Below are 16,078 nucleotides of genomic sequence, written 5' to 3'. Positions count from 1 at the left end.
AGGTGCAACACAGCCTGGGCACACACAGCGCTGCCAGCCAGGATCAGGGAGATGTGACACATGTGCTGCCTCTGATTTGCATTGCCCCGCCCACAGCGATTTAACGTCTGCGGTGCTGGGACTCGGGAGGCTGGATCTGGGAGGCACAGACAAGGGAGGCTGGATCTGGGAGGCAGGCAGGGACTCGGGAGGCTGGATCTGGGGGGCTGGGACATGAGAGACTGGATCTGGGAGGCAGGGACTCGGGAGGCTGGATCTGGGAGGCTGGGACACGGGAGGCTGGATCTGGGAGGCTGGGACTCGGGAGGCTGGATCTGGGGGCTGGACCTTGGAGCTGCTGGAGGCTGCCGCTGCCGCTGCTGCAGTCACAGGGAGCGGGCACTGGCCGGGGAGAAGGATATACAGCGCTGCTGCTGCCTCTGGATTACTGCTGGCATTGGGGACCGGGCATGTCCCATCCGTGTACCGGGCGGCGGTGGAGGAGACGCGCCCTGGAAGATGCTTCTCTCTGCTGAGGGGTCTCGGATCGCTCAGGAGACCCCCCGGGGGAAGCGGCAGACACCGGACTCCCGGCTGCCTGGCATCGGGGCGCCCCGGGACTGCGCCGCTCAGCTGTGGATTGTGCCCGAAACTTTCCCCGGATCTCACCCTATGTAGGGTGCCCGGGATCGGAGCCCGATCGGGATTATGCTGAGCTCTGGGGAGGACCCGACACCCATCCAGGTACTGCAGGGTTACTGGTGTCTCTGGTGGGGACTGGAAGATGAGCAGAAGGTGTCACTGGTGGGGACTGGAGGGTGAGCTATAGGTGTCACTGGTGGGGACTAGAGGGTGAGGTATAGGTGTCACTGGTGGGGACTGGAGGGTGAGCTATAGGTGTCACTGGTGGGGACTGGAGGTGGAGGGTGAGGTATAGGTGTCACTGGTGGGGACTGGAGGGTGAGCTATAGGTGTCACTGGTGGGGACTTGAGAGTGAGCTATAGGTGTCACTGGTGGGGACTGGAGAGTGAGCTATAGCTGTCACTGGTGGGGACTGGAGGGTGAGCTATAGGTGGCCAGTGTCACTGGTTGAAACGAGCTATAGGTGGTCAGTGCCACTTGTTGGAATGAGCTATAGGTGGTCAGCGCCACTGGTTGGAATGAGCTATAGGTGGTCAGCGCCACTGGTTGGAATGAGCTATAGGTGGTCAGCGCCACTGGTTGGAATGACCTAAAGGTGGTCAGTGTCAATGGTTGGAATGAGCTAGAGGTGGTCAGTGTCAATGGTTGGAATGAGCTAGAGGTGGTCAGTGTCAATGGTTGGAATGAGCTGTAGGTGGTCAGTGTCACTTATGGTTGGAATGAGCTAGAGGTGGTCAGTGTCAATGGTTGGAATGAGCTGTAGGTGGTCAGTGTCACTTGTGGTTGAAATGAGCTGTAGGTGGTCAGTGCCACTGGTTGGAATGAGCTGTAGGTGGTCAGTTCCACTGGTTGGAATGAGCTAGAGGTGGTCAGTGCCACTGGTTGGAATGAGCTAGAGGTGGTCAGTGCCACTGGTTGGAATGAGCTAGAGGTGGTCAGTGCCACTGGTTGGAATGCTGTGTAGGTGGTCCGTGCCACTGGTTGGAATGAGCTAGAGGTGGTCAGTGCCACTGGTTGGAATGAGCTAGAGGTGGTCAGTGCCACTGGTTGGAATGAGCTAGAGGTGGTCAGTGCCACTGGTTGGAATGAGCTAGAGGTGGTCAGAGGTGGCCAGTGCCACTGGTAGGTATGAGCTAGAGGGGGTCAGTGCCACTGGTTGGAATGAGCTAGAGGTGGTCAGTGTCACTGGTTGGAAGGAGCTAGAGGTGGTCAGTGCCACTGGTTGGAATAAGCTAGAGGTGGTTAGTACCACTGGTTGGAATGAGCTGTAGGTAGTCAGTGTCACTGGTTGGAGAATGAGAGAGGGGACCAGGAATCTGCCTCTCTGAATAGAGTGGGGCTATTTCTTCCAGTAATCTTGGTCCCCCATGTTACTGGTGGAACTGGGGCGATACATATGGAGTATTCTGCTGTCCTCCAGTCAGGACTGTATCTGTATTATCCAGATGGACAGACAGAGCCTGCAGATGGAACATTCTCTACCTTGTTTCCCAGACAGGTCACATCCCAAATAGAGGGAACATATTAGCTGCCCCTGATTCCTGCCACTCAGTGGTAAATTGTATACAGGGAACATTTGAGCTGCCCCCTATTTCTGCCCCGTGGTGATACAGGGTAGGTACGAGCTGCCCCCTATTCCTGCCCCTTGGTGATACATTGTATACAGGGAACTTATGAGCTGCCCCCTATTCCTGCCCCTCAGTGACACATTGTATACAGGGAACGTATGAGCTGCCCCTCAGTGATACATTGTATACAGGGTAGTATGAGCTGCCCCCTATTCCTGCCCCTTGGTGATACATTGTATACAGGGAACGTATGAGCTGCCCCCTATTCCTGCCCCTCAGTGATACATTGTATACAGGGAACATATGAGCTGCCCCCTATTCCTGCCCTGTGGTGATACAGGGTAGGTATGAGCTGCCCCCTATTCCTGCCCCTTGGTGATACATTGTATACAGGGAACTTATGAGCTGCCCCCTATTCCTGCCCCTCAGTGACACATTGTATACAGGGAACGTATGAGCTGCCCCTCAGTGATACATTGTATACAGGGTAGTATGAGCTGCCCCCTATTACTGCCCCTTGGTGATACATTGTATACAGGGAACGTATGAGCTGCCCCCTATTCCTGCCCCTCAGTGATACATTGTATACAGGGAACGTATGAGCTGCCCCCTATTCCTGCCCCTCGGTGATACATTGTATACAGGGAACGTATGAGCTGCCCCCTATTCCTGCCCCTTGGTGATACATTGTATACAGGGAACGTATGAGCTGCCCCCTATTCCTGCCCCTCAGTGACACATTGTATACAGGGAACGTATGAGCTGCCCCTCAGTGATACATTGTATACAGGGTAGTATGAGCTGCCCCCTATTACTGCCCCTTGGTGATACATTGTATACAGGGAACGTATGAGCTGCCCCCTATTCCTGCCCCTCAGTGATACATTGTATACAGGGAACGTATGAGCTGCCCCCTATTCCTGCCCCTCGGTGATACATTGTATACAGGGAACGTATGAGCTGCCCCCTATTCCTGCCCCTTGGTGATACATTGTATACAGGGAACGTATGAGCTGCCCCCTATTCCTGCCCCTCAGTGACACATTGTATACAGGGAACGTATGAGCTGCCCCTCAGTGATACATTGTATACAGGGTAGTATGAGCTGCCCCCTATTCCTGCCCCTTGGTGATACATTGTATACAGGGAACGTATGAGCTGCCCCCTATTCCTGCCCCTTGGTGATACATTGTATACAGGGAACTTATGAGCTGCCCCCTATTCCTGCCCCTCAGTGACACATTGTATACAGGGAACATATGAGCTGCCCCCTATTCCTGCCCCTTGGTGATACATTGTATACAGGGAACGTATGAGCTGCCCCCTATTCCTGCCCCTTGGTGATACATTGTATACAGGGAACATATGAGCTGCCCCCTATTCCTGCCCCTTGGTGATACATTGTATACAGGGAACGTATGAGCTGCCCCCTATTCCTGCCCCTCGGTGATACATTGTATACAGGGAACGTATGAGCTGCCCCCTATTCCTGCCCCTCGGTGATACATTGTATACAGGGAACATATGAGCTGCCCCCTATTCCTGCCCCTTGGTGATACATTGTATACAGGGAACGTATGAGCTGCCCCTCAGTGATACATTGTATACAGGGAACATATTAGCTGCCCCCTATTCCTGCCCCTCGACAACACATTGTATACAGGGAACGTATGAGCTGCCCCCTATTCCTGCCCCTCAGTGATACATTGTATACAGGGAAGGTATGAGCTGCCCCCTATTCCTGCCCCTTGGTGATACATTGTATACAGGGAACGTATGAGCTGCCCCTCAGTGATACATTGTATACAGGGAACGTATGAGCTGCCCCCTATTCCTGCCCCTCGGTGACACATTGTATACAGGGAATGGTACGGCTACACCGGGATATAGCAGCATATGCCCCATTATGTACAGTGGCAGCAGGCTCATTCATTGATGGATCTGAAGGCGATTCTCCCATTAGGTCTAAGTGGTACAAATTGAACAGATTAGGTTATTATGGGTTATGAAGCACAGGCTGAAATTAGTTTATATCTCTGTATGTGGACATAAAGCACCATCTCCTGCCTCTATCCCGGCTGTGCCTGGACCCTTCCCAAATCCTCCCTGGACAGCCTCCCCCCACCGAGCAGGACTAGGCACAGGGTGACCCTCCGCTTCTGGCTTGTCAACTGCAAGATCCAGCCAGGTAGATGCTCAATACAGCACGTCTGACACTACCCTGTGTACTAGTAACCCCACCTGTGTCCAGACAATCCGTAAATCCCCGCTGTGCAATAGTATCCCTCTTCTAATGTCACAGGGTGGGAAGACTATTAAGGAAAAACTCAGGAACACTCAGCAGAATAAGTGGGTCCTTGTAAATGTTTCAGGGATGAATTATATTTAGGGTTTGACATCTAAACAGAATTAGTCATAGCTCCTGCTGAGCACAGAACGTCTGCAAATAGGTGTGTGCTATGTGCTACAGTATATAGATAGGCGAGGATCAGAGATTAATACGGCTGTGGGAACAGTGGCTGTCTGATATCCAGTCTCTCCCTTCAGAATCATGTGGGTATCAGTGGACACTGCGTTGGGTGATGTTGGCAGGGTGAATAGTCTTGGTGCAATTTCTCAGTGTATTTTACCCAACAGGAATCTGAAACCTTTTTCCTTGTTGGAAAAATCGTCTCTCATCAGGGATTTTAGTCTATAATGTAAAAAAAAATACAGGGGATAACATTAGATTTTGCAAAATTGAAGCCCTACTTTGCCTTTCTCCAAAATATTCCTAGTGCTGTTTATTTGCACACTCTTCCACTGCTAAATCCGCTGCTATACAGCCATAATGATGGCAGTAGTACTAAGATGGGAGAATGGCAGAATTTCTTCATGTGTTTATCCGGTGCTGCTTAGGGATCCTGCATCCCTGTCCTCCTGCTCATGCCTATCTATGCATGTGATTTGTAAGCTGTTTATTTAGAGCCACCGTTCTCTCTAAGCTCTCTGAGACTAATAGCTGCAATACACGTAACTTGCAAGCAAAGATCCAGCAGATTGTGAATGAGCCCCAGAAAGATGGAGGACTCCGTTAGCTTACCCTTTATCACTTTGCATTCTGCATTGCTCATTTTAGGGCAGAATCCTACCCAGAGCCGGGATGTTCTTGGTTCTCAGAAAATGGTGGAAGGTATTTATTGGAATAAAAAAAAAAAAAAAAACTCCTCTAACTGAGCGTTTTCTCCAGAGTTGATTCAAATTCAGTTCATTACTGACCTCTGTCTGTAAGAACTGTGCAGCCATTGTGTTGTGGAGCGATGAATCCCAGCAGTTTGCTCAGACACTCTCCCAGTAACCAGGATTCATTTTCTCCATAAATCTATACAAAGTGCAGAATTGCAGCGTACGGAGTGTGGAAGGGGTGCGTTACCTCGCTGCACTCAGGAGCCTGTACGTAGCGAGACCAGTGGGCGAGCAGGTCTGCAAAATACAAATAGAAACACCTTGCTTTTATTATTTATACAAATATTCATCATTTTTATTATTTTCAATCGAGTGATGTGAGCGATAGGATGAGGCCTATGTACTAACTAATATTATAAGTATTAGTGTCGTTGTTAACCCTTTGAGTGACAACAACTGTAAGAGATATGCGCAAAATACCGTCGTCGCTCACATTTGTTATATAAATTCAAATGAAAAATGTGTCAAAAAATATATATTTCCTATATAAGGTAACATTACAGGTCATTGTGGTGAATAAAAATGTTTGCTTGGCAATTTTCACACCTATTTTGACAATTTTGCCTTGGCACTCAAAGGGTTAATAATGTATGTCTGTTTCTAGCAATGCTCTCACAGTATCGTGTGTGTGTGTGTGTGTGTGTGTGTGTGTGTGAGATTGGCATTGGTGGATGGTGTGTGCTGTTGTATGTTATTGACTACCAACTTGTCATAATGCAGAATACAACTATTGCTGAATTTCTCAATTTTATCATTGGGTCTATTGTCCAGTATAAAGTTTTTTAGATAGGAAAGGTAGGGGCACGGGGGGGGGGGGGGGGGGGGGGTGTACAGCAGTTAGGAACCCCATATCTACAATATCTTATCTTAACTTCAATTTTGATAATGACTCTTGTATTTCAACCATACTGTCCCTCCGTGTTTTAATACATTGTTTAGCAGTGCTCCTCGCAGTGACCATCTCGGTACTAATGTCCGTGTGTCAAGTCCATTTTTTTGCCTCCCAACGTCTTCTGGTTAAGTGGTTTCCTAATTCTAATTCCAGATCTTATACCTGTATATAGAAATATCCTTTTAGATGTGGTTTAAAAATCAGAAAAAAATGTTCAAAAGTTAAGTTTTATTAAAAAAAAAAGAAAATGCTTTTTATAACCTATATACTTAATATATTAAGTAATACTGATTTCTGGTCTTGTTTGTGGACACTGTAACCATTCAGTATAGAACTGTAGTCCCAGAATTTCTCATTGTGTCGCCACCAACAATGCAATAAATGAGGGAGATGATATTTTATTTTATTCTTCTCCGTAGCAAAATTCAATTTCACCAGAATACACCGTTTATAAGCAAAAACCAACAGACCCCATTGTGGCGGAATCATTTGTGTATACATTGTGAATGGTTTAATGCCCTCAACCAGGTTTATGGAGATGCAAACGAAGGGAAAAAATCAGCCATGCAAAATGCATCTTTATCATAATCAACACAGGCAGACACTGTATTAAAGAGGCACAGGCTGAATGCGATTATTAAAGAGCTTTTAAAATATGGAATTTATTTAGCTTGATTTACATAGAAATGAGTGTATCTGAGACCTATTTTATGTACGTACAAGTTATTTTGAACTAGAAGGGGAGATATAAAGAGTCGAGGGAAAAGCTGGAAGCAAAGGTCATGTCAGATGTTGAAATTGTAGCTTTTGTTGGAAAAGAGCAATGTTATTAATAGTATACTTATTTCGATGCACTGCATGCAAATGACAGAAAATGCAGCCGCTGAATGCACAGTCACAGCCCCTCGCAGCTGAATCACTAGAGCAGGCCACTATCCCGTCCTGGGACTCGCTAGCTGTATAATGTGCCCAGTGTTTCCCTTCCCTGCCGCAGACTTTCACTTTCCCCTATTTTGTGCCCTCAACAACTATATAAACCGCATGGCATTATTTATGTATTATTGCATTAACCCTTTGAGTTTCAACAGCTCTGGGAGATGTGCAAACTATTGGCTAAAAACGCTCGCATTTGTTATATAAATTCAAACCAAAAAATGTTCTGTTTCAAAAAAAGATTATATTTCCTATATAACAGGGATGGGGAACCTTCGGCCCTCCAGCTGTTGTTGAACTACACATCCCAGCATGCCCTGCTACAGTTTTTCTATTTGTGGCCATACTAAAATTGTTGCAGGGCATGCTGGGATGTATAGTTCAACAACAGCTGGAGGGCCGAAGGTTCCCCATCCCTGCTATAAAAGGTCACAATACAGGTCATTATGACAAATGTGTGTGTGGCAATTTCCACACTTATGTTGACAAATTCACTTGGTTTAAACTTTTTTTATAAATGTTTTTGCATGATTACCAAATACAGTGTTGTGTACAATAAACAAACAGACAAAAAAAAAGATGTATATTATATACATCAAACAATATGTTGCTATTGTGTTACTTTCACAACATAGGTCACCTTAGCGTAATATCAGAATAACACAAATACCTGAAAGGGTTACATAACCCATCAATATAAACTATAGAAATAAATGTTAAATAAAAGTTTGGACTGTCATTTAGGTAGAGCGCTCTGCACAGGGGATTCCAGAAAACTGTGTCTTCACTGGGGGCTACTTACAAATGTAACTCTTTAGGACTTTGGTCAAAAATAACCACTGGAGGAAGGTCTCCTGACACTAATAAATACTCCTGTGGTACAGTACCATGTAGAAACTGCATGGTGAGATGTTACCTTGTGGGGAAGAAGTAGGGCTAGGAACAAATCAATCTCTGTATTAAACGACCATCTCACATTGAAAGTTATTTTCACATTAAAGAGCAAGATGGTCATTGTCTTGGCTATCCCCATAAAATCAACATCTCCTTTTCAAAATCTCTCTAGAGCACAGACAAATATACTGTAGCAGCCAGACACACAGGCTTGCATTTTGCAATATGTCAGTGAGGGAAGAGAAAGAGGGGGGGAACTTTACATTTTAGAAATAGAGGGGTGGTTCAAAGGCCTCTCTGCTCTCTCCGTTGTGTGATATGTGACTGTGGTTGTCTTGGTAGTGACACTGTGCAAATTGGTTAAAACTCCACAGCAGCCTGAAGAAACAAATCAGCAAATATGTATATTTTAATAAGATCATTGCTTTGAACTGCACCTGGCACCTAACCATTCTGAAGGCGGATGTATTTTGGGCGGTGCTTTCTTCTGTAGCTCAGTTAAGTGACCCAATTCTTGGTCAGTAATCAGCTGCACGGTCACGTATATTGGTTAACCCTGTGAAATAGGCATCTCCCCTGTTTTGTATGTCATGTGCCCACTTTATGGAAGCGACCGTTCTGAAACTGTATTTGCATTGACTCAGGTGTCACGTTGCTTTGACATAAACAATCATCGGTGGCCTTGCAACCTCTCATAAACGTATGCTTAGATATTTTATTCACCAGAGATGCTGCATGATGCTTCTGAGCACAACCTCTTGTAAATAATATATGAAACCTCATAAATGAATCTGATCAGCGTGTGATCAATCCTACATTATACAATATATCCATTATAAAAACAGTCAGCTCTCCTAATGTTGAGCTGCACACTATAAATTATTAACAGTAATATATAAAGCGTGACCAGGTCCTCTGACTGGTCTCTCTCTGCAGGACCAATGCTGTATTAACAGAATGAGCGCTATGTATAGCTAAGGAGCCGAAACCCGCTGTAGACTTTAATGATGCACTTATATTCCTCTAAGGGTAAATGTCAGCCTAGCGTACATGCAGAGACTGTATATTAACTTTCCTTGTATGTGTGTGTGTGTGTGTGTGTGTGTGTGTGTCAGGATCAGGATCCTGATGAAAATTTTGTAAATGAAATTGAAACATTGATCTGCAAAACTTGTGTTACTGCCTCTTTCTTCAAGCTGCGAGTGCCGCACTATCGCCGCGTGTGTGTGTGTGTGTGTGTGTGTATATAGATAGATATATATATATAGATATATATAGATGAGATTTAACCCCAAGAGTGCCAACATCCCGTTAGAGCTGTTCAAAATCTCAGCTACAAATACCAGCGTCCCGCACATTTGTTATATAAAACCAAATAATAATGAATAATTATATTTCTTTAATAAGGTAATATTAAAGGTCATTATGATGAATACAAATGTCTTCTTGCCAATTTTCACACTTATTTTTACAAATTCGCTTTACCCATCCCCGCACACCCCTGCCGACGATTACTGTCAGCAAAGGGATGAAATAAAATAACATAGAAGATAAATATGACCAGTCTTTCATCACCTGCTTTCCTGGCTTTGCCCCACCTACTGACTACTAGACTGTTCAGGTCATGTAGTAAAGCCCCCCCCCCCCCATACATTACTGCAAATTCTCCCCTTGGAGAACTTGCAGCCGCCAGCCTTTGCGCCTCCCAGGCGGCAGGATCACATGCCATACCATTATATTTGGTAATTTTGCATGTGTCCCATTTCCCCGCTCCCGGAAGGCTGGGTCGGAGGTGCAGCAGGTCCGAACTCTGACCCAATGTGCACAGGACCGCGCATCAGCTCAGATGTCAAACGCATGATTTGGCCACGTTTCACCTGATATCTTGGCCCGATCTGTCGATATTGGGTGGAAAGTGGTGAAATCGGACTAGTGTATGGCCGGCTTAAGACCTGGCACACTACACTTCTCACTTTACGGGTGATTCTTCCGTTTTATCTAGTACATTCTATGAAATGATATGGAGAAGTTGCCCTTAGCAACCACCTTCTAACTCTACTCTTCACAATGTTAAGCACACTTCCAGTTATTCTGTTAGCTGGATGATCAGAAAGTGGGTGTGACCTCTCTGGAATGTGGGAGGCGTTGATGGTGATTGGATGGGGCTAGCGCAGTAGCGGTTCAGTATTTTATTGGGATTTATCTATTTTGTTGTTTGTTCCTGTTCTCTCCTCTCTCCGGTTTCATAGCTGTAATGTATGATACGCGAAATAAGTGTTATTGATTCGGTTTAATCCTACGGGACATCAGTCGGCCTAATTCAGACCTGATCGCAGGGCAAATTCATTCTCAAAATGGGAAAAACCATGTGCACTGCAAGTGGGGCAGATGTAACAAGTGCAGAGTGAGTTATATTTGGGTGTTATTTTGTTTCTGTGCAGGGTAAATACTGACTGCTTTATTCTTACACTGTAATAATAATCTAAAGTGTGTGTGTGTGTGTGTGTGTGTGTGTGTGTGTATAAATGTGTGTGTGTGTGTGTGTGTGGATTGTGGATATATACAGTTGTTTGTGGACAGTAAGTATATCTCTGTCTAATAATCTCTCACTGTTCATTATAAAGCCTCTCAATAATCCGGATTAGTTTGGTTGTACTGGTTCCCCACCCAGTCACTAGGCACCGTCTCCACATAACGTGTGTCAGAGGAAATTGCTTTCAGAATATTGTGAGAAATCTGACTTTTCAGTAACTCCTATAACAAAGCGGAACCTTTATTTGTACATTGCATTGTGTTGGAATAAATCCTTACAGTCAGGTTTCCTAGGAACCCACTGTAGTTTATTATCTGCAATATAATAAGCCATAGATGATGTAGTAGCATATTAGGCAGTGTAACCAGCCGCGGGCAGGTCGCAGAGTTTGCTATAATGCAATGAAGCTCTGTAATTAGTGCTGTACTACATCTCCCAGCATCTCCTCCAGCGTCCGCGGGGCTGTAGATGACTGGACAGTACAATATTATTAGAAGCTTGGTCATTATTTAGAATCTATAGCACAATGGAGTTATATGGGCTAATGACTCAATAGGCCAGTGTGTAACCTCTATTCCAGAGCGTATACTGTATATGAGTCATATAATCTTAGCTGTGGGATCTGGGATTCTTTTCCTAGCTCACCATCTCCCCCTATTGGTCACACAGGGAATTTTCCTTTCCAGAATGTTTTCAGCTCCTGATATTTGGAAGTTACATGTATGAATATGTAGTCTGCATGTGATTTATTCAGCCGGTCGCTCTGGATTAGGAAAGATTGTATTTCTCCTGGACAGTTCCATTTCTCGGATAGAGAATCCAAGCGGGGAGACAAAGCTCCATTGAATTACAACATTACTGAGGCAGGTTGACCCACATTAGGTTGACAGGCCTTACGTCGACACATGAAATAGGTCGACACAATGTTTAGGTCGACAGACAAAAGTCGATATGAATTTTGCACTTTTTTTTTGTTGCTAATGTCTACATGGACACAGCCAAAGTGTACCTTCAGGGGTTAACACAATGCGTGTCGTCCGAATGACCGTATCCACAGTGAGGCATGAGGCACCTTGCCATGTTCCTAATTCCTGGTGCATTTTCATGTCCCGATCTCTGTGGAGGCAGCCAATGATGCACTCTGTAGGGCTCACACACGCTGTATTGTCTGTTGTGTACTGGAGGGGTAACACGCGCGTTATTGTCTGTTGTGTACTGGAGGGGTAACACGCGCGTTATTATCTGTTGTGTACCGGAGGGGAAACACGCGCGTTATTATCTGTTGTGTACCGGAGGGGAAACACGCACGGTATTGTCTGTTGTGTACTGGAGGGCTCACACGCGCGTTATTGTCTGTTGTGTACTGGAGGGGTAACACGCGCGTTATTGTCTGTTGTGTACTGGAAGGCTCACACACGCAGTATTGCCTGTTGTGTAATGGAAGGCTCACATGCACAGTATTACCTGTTGTGTACTGGAAGGCTCACACGCGCAGTATTACCTGTTGTGTACTGGAGGGCTCACGCGCAGTATTGCCTATTCTGTACTGGAGGGCTCACACGTGCGGTATTGCCTGTTCTGTACTGTAGTGCTTACCGGCATGGTATTGTCTGTTGTGTACTGGGGGGCTCATGCATGCTGTATTGCCTGTTGTGCACTGGAGGGATCACGTGCGCGGTATTGTCTGTTGTGCACTGGGGGGCTCACTGCGCGGTATTGCCTGTTGTGTACTGGAGATATCACATGCGTGGTATTGCCTGTTGTGCATACCTGCGCGGTATTGTCTGTTGTGCACTGGGGGGCTCACGCGCGTGGTATTGTCTGTTGTGCACTGGGGGGCTCACTGCGAGGTATTGCCTGTTGTGTAGTGGAGGGCTCACGCGCGCTGTATTTTCTGTTGTGCACTGGGGGGCTCACGCACGCAGTATTGTCTGTTGTATACTGGGGGGCTCACTGCAAGGTATTGCCTGTTGTGCACTGGGGAGCTCACGCACGCAGTATTGTCTGTTGTATACTGGGGGGCTCACTGCAAGGTATTGCCTGTTGTGCACTGGGGAGCTCACGCACGCAGTATTGTCTGTTGTGTAGTGGAGGGCTCACCTGCGCGGTATTGTCTGTTGTGCACTGGGGGGCTCACCCACGCGGTATTGTCTGTTGTGTAGTGGAGGGTTCACTGCGCGGTATTGTCTGTTGTGCACTGGAGGGCTCACACGTGCAGTATTGCCTGTTGTGTACTGGGGGGCTCACTGAGCGGTATTGTCTGTTGTGCACTGGGGAGCTCACGCACGCGGTATTGTCTGTTGTGCACTGGGGAGCTCACGCTCGCGGTATTGTCTGTTGTGTACTGGGGGGGGGGGGGGGGGGGGGGCTCACTGCGCGGTATTGTCTGTTGGGTACTGTAGGGCTCTGAATTATTTACCAATCATTTATCTTGTGCTGCTGCTATAAGCAGAACAAACCGATGATGCAGACCAAACAAAGAGGCTCCCCGTGGTTACGCCAGAGGGAAAGTTTGGATGAAACGCATTAAAATGAAAATCAGAGACCCGATGGCCGCTCCCGTCACATCGCACATGCCAGTTCTCTGCTCCTATCCCCCTGTAAAATCAGTCCGCTGCTGCTTGTATTTGCAGCCATGTTGTTGCTTGCTTAGTGTCAGGGGGGAGCGCCGATTGATCACACCGCCCTGGTTGTTACTCCGCTGTCCCTGACTGCAGCTCCTGTTGTCTCGGACACTTTATGTTAATCCCAGCAAAAATGTGCAGCCTGGCAGTCCTGGGATTGTGCAGTTATTCCAGTTATGTTTGCAGAGGAGGGGTGCTCGGTATTGTGAGGGGCTTTACAGCGAAACGGGTAAACATCACATACTGTAGATGGATATTAGTATAAATTCTGTTATAATTAATGACGATTCCTAGGAACGTGTAGTTCCTGTATTGTTCCTGTCCTGACGCTCTCGGCATATGATACATTACATGGTAACAAATCTGTATTCTACACTGCACAGCTGGGTATTGTCCCCGTATTCTGTGTTCTGCTCTGCATATCGGAGTACTAAAGTGCTCTGCGCTGTGTATCGGAGTACTAAAGTGCTCTGCGCTGTGTATCGTAGTATTACAGTGCTCTGCGCTGTGTATCGTAGTATTACAGTGCTCTGCGCTGTGTATCGTAGTATAACAGTGCTCTGCGCTGTGTATCGTAGTATTACAGTGCTCTGCGCTGTGTATCGTAGTATTACAGTGCTCTGCGCTGTGTATCATAGTATAACAGTGCTCTGCGCTGTGTATTGTAGTATTACAGTGCTCTGCATATCAGAGTATTACCATCATCTGTGCTGCATATCGGAGTATTACAGTGCTATACAATGCATATCGGAGTATTACAGTGCTCTGTGCTGCATATCAGTGTATTACAGTGCTCTGCGCTGCATATCGGAGTATTACAGTGCTCTGCGCTGCATATCAGAGTATTACAGAGCTCTGCGCTGCATATCTGAGTACTACAGTGCTCTGCGCTGCATATCTGAGTATTACAGAGCTCTGCGCTGCATACCATAGTATTACAGAGCTCTGCGCTGCATATCCATTGTGTATGCTATGAATGATGAACGATGTGCGCTCTTACAGGTCATTAATGCTATCGTTCAATGTGTATGCTGTATATTGCTCAGCCAAGTGTTCAAGGGAAATCATTGCTATCGCTCGTAGAGTGTATGTTACAGTGTGTACTCACTGTAATAGCTTCTTGCAGTGTAATTGCTATAGTGATGGTCTGCAGAGCTTGGCCCTCATAGCTGGATTGTGGGGAGCTGGCAGAGTCCTGGGGGGATCCAGGGTGTTATAATGGGACTAAAACTATTCAAAACTTGTGCTGAACCTTTGACCCTATTGATCTAATGCAGGGGTGATGGGAGGAGTCTAAAGTAACAGACAATTCAACAGACTTTTCAGACTCCATGAATCACTGATTGAGATTAGAGAAGTAATCAGCCTGATGGTCAGCAATGTGGAGTCGCGACCCCATGCTGAGAAGGTCGGGACCCATTTTGGGGTCAGGACCCACAGTTTGAGAACCACTGATCTAATGCATGTCGTGCTAATAGGATGTCTATTTAGACTGTGTCCATGTTCCTTTGCACACCCCATTATTAGTACTCCTTCCTGTAACTCAGACACTGAGGGGTTCTGTTACCTGCAGTCAGTCCAGTGTTTGTAGGTGGGGGCGTACTAGGGGGGGGGGGATATCATTACTGGACCTTGAGTGACCTGAGGTTGGTACCGGTGTCTGGGAATCTGATGTTGCCTGCAGAGCCGGCCCTAGCCTAAGTGACGCCCTAGGCAAGATTTTGGCTGGTGCCCCCTAGCACCGCCACTAGTTCCGCCTCTGACCCTGCTCCCCTTTCCCAGCACCATCAACCCTCATCAAAGCAGTCATCATTTCGGTGCTCCTACCCACAATATTTTAAATAGAAACAGTGCCCACATTTGGAGCGCAGCCCAAACGGGTGTTTTCTTGCTGGGAAGGGGCATGGCCACACAATAGTACCCCCAATTCAAATTATGCCACACAGTAGTGCAACTTTATTCACATTATATCATGCAATGGTGTCCCTTATTCACGTTACATCACACAGTAGTACCACTTTACCTTATGTACATTATTGCTCACATTATTCACAGTATTTTAAGCACCTCCATGGCCACACTGCAACCCAGCACAAAGCTGTGTGTGCTGGGCAGAGGAGAAGAGCTGCAGCTGCTGCTGTCACTTAAGGGGATGTTTCCTCATACATCTTGCCTCAATAGGCCATGCAACTCCTGGCCAGTTCTTCTAACGTTGGGTGCCTTTTTTGCTGTAAATTCGTCTTATTTGCATTGTTATGGCCAGCACACACAAGGAGCTTCCGATGATTAAAATGATATGTGGCATGAATATATTCTGTGTGCGACTGTGGCTGTACCTGCATATGTTACAGTGATTTCCATGAATACACTATTTCATATGCAGATACAGCCTCACTCACACAGAGATTATAGGCATGCTGCATATCACTTTAATCAGCAGAAGCTGCTGGTGCCCCTAGGCATTCCAAATGCCCTAGGCAATTGCCTAGTTTGCCTATGCCTAAGGCCGGCTCTGGTTGCCTGGATGTAGGGTGCTTGCTGGAGCTGTCAGAGGTCCAAGTAGCCAGGAATAATGGTCTCTTGGTGAAATACCTGGTATCAAGGGTATATGAAGGCCTACTTTGGCTATAAATGGTTCACATAGAACCTGCCACTAATGTGTTTGTTCCCCAATGAATGAATGAGTTGACACTGTTCTCTCCTATTTCCATTTATAGAAGATGTAAATGATGTAAAATGGGTGTTTATAAATATAATTCAGAGTGAAACCACATAAATCCCTTCTCT

The 16,078-nt window shown here is 46.4% G+C and overlaps 1 protein-coding gene across 1 annotated transcript in view; it reads left to right on the top strand.

Annotated features, from left to right (window-relative positions):
* Positions 1-259: 259 nt before the first annotated feature.
* The window catches only part of FLRT2 (fibronectin leucine rich transmembrane protein 2), a 57,560-nt gene continuing 41,741 nt past the window's right edge, over positions 260-16,078 (top strand). Inside the window, exon 1 of the mRNA XM_083167151.1 lies at positions 260-723. The gene's annotated coding sequence lies outside the window, so the exon portion shown is untranslated. The remainder of the gene's footprint in view (positions 724-16,078) is intronic.

Source organism: Crinia signifera, chromosome 12 (assembly GCF_055691185.1).
Source record: "Crinia signifera chromosome 12, ASM5569118v1, whole genome shotgun sequence".
Lineage (NCBI taxonomy): Eukaryota > Metazoa > Chordata > Amphibia > Anura > Myobatrachidae > Crinia > Crinia signifera.
This window is presented reverse-complemented; position numbering and strand designations above follow the sequence as displayed.